The following is a 1,761-nucleotide window of genomic DNA, read 5'->3' as shown; positions in this document are numbered from 1 at the left end:
CCATGGTTTGCTGATCTTGCGAATTATCTATCCTCTGGTAAGTTAGTTCCCGGATTTACATATGAGCAAAAGAAGAAGTTCTTTGCAGATATCAAATTCTACATTTGGGAGGATTCATACTTATTCCGTATTGGCTCGGATCAGGTGATTGGAAGATGTGTTTTTGGTGATGAAGCTCGTAGTATTCTTCAACATTGTCATGAAGGCCCGACTGGTGGCCATTTTGGTGCGACTTATACCGCCAAACGCGTGTTTGATGCGGGATTCTATTGGCCGACTATTTTTCGTGATGCACATGAGTTCGTTCGTTCGTGTGATGCGTGTCAGAGAGCTGGTAACATCTCATTCCGAAATGAGATACCCCAAAACCCCAACCAGGTGGTTGAGATCTTCGATATATGGGGCATTGATTTTATGGGTCCATTTCCTATGTCTAGAGGGAATAGATACATTCTCTTTGCGGTCGACTACGTGTCCAAATGGGTGGAGGCTCAAGCCTTACCTAGAAATGACGCGCGAGTTGTAGTGGGATTCCTTCGAAAACTCTTTGCTCGATTCGGTACTCCTAAGGCCCTGATCAGTGATCAGGGTACCCACTTTTATAATGCTCAGATGGATAAGGTTCTGAAACGTTATGGGGTCACCCATCGACTTTCTACGGCCTACCATCCTCAAACTAGTGGTCAAGTGGAAAACACCAATCGTGGCATTAAGAGGATCTTAGAGAAAACGGTTGGGAACAGTCGCGGGGACTGGGCTGAAAAGCTTGATGATGAACTCTGGGCCTTTCGTACTGCATACAAAACGCCTATAGGGACCACTCCCTTTCGGCTAGTTTATGGAAAGGCGTGCCATCTCCCCGTTGAGTTAGAACATCGTGCGTATTGGGCTTTAAGAGCCGTAAATCTTGATTTATCTGCGACGGGAAAGAGTCGTTTTCTTCAAATTCACGAGGTTGAGGAATTACGGAATGAGGCGTATGAAAGAAGTTGGGGGTATAAGGAGCGGACAAAGGAACGTCATGATAAACATATTAAAGGTCCCAAAGAGTTTAAGTGTGGGGATAAGGTGCTTCTGTATAATTCCCGGTTGAAGTTGTTTTCGGGTAAATTGTAATCCCGATGGGCTGGTCCGTTCGTTGTGAAGGAGGCATTCCTGTATGGAATGGTTGAGATAGAAGCTGATGATGGACATTCTTGGAAAATGAATGGGCATAGACTGAAGCATTATGTTGGAGGTCCACTTGGTGATCGCGAGGAGGAGGCGATCTACCTTGATCCGCCTGGAGAATAGATGAGGAGAGCACACTCGGGGATTTTGCCCGAGTTGTATAGTTTGTATAAAACTTAATTGCATTATTTTCTTTTATTTTTAGTCTGCTTTATTTTATTTTTTTCTCTGAGTCTTTTTAGTCCTTAGAGTCTGTTTGATGTCTGCTTTGGGTTGTTTTGAGTTTTATTTTGCAGGATTGGATTTTCTCATTCGTACTCAATCTCCATTCGGATGAGGATTTTCTGAGCCTATCATACTGTAGAGGACACCCAGAAGCTGCGGCCGCGAATGAAATGCTATACGGTCGCCTTGGAACGAGACTTTTGAAGATAACTGCATTATTACCAGGGGAGTCTGTTCCAATTTATTGTTTTATTTGCTTACATTTTTTATTCTGTTTTATTTTCTGTCTTTTTCTATTCCTACATTGGGGACAATGTAGATTTTAAGTGTGGGGATGGGAACTGACGTTTTCTTTTGGTTAAAAAA

The sequence above is a fragment of the Bidens hawaiensis genome, unplaced genomic scaffold (genome assembly GCF_021521415.1).
Source record: "Bidens hawaiensis isolate Kalapana, Puna unplaced genomic scaffold, B.hawaiensis_p1.1 tig00050515_1, whole genome shotgun sequence".
NCBI classification, from domain to species: Eukaryota; Viridiplantae; Streptophyta; class Magnoliopsida; order Asterales; family Asteraceae; genus Bidens; species Bidens hawaiensis.
This window is presented reverse-complemented; position numbering follows the sequence as displayed.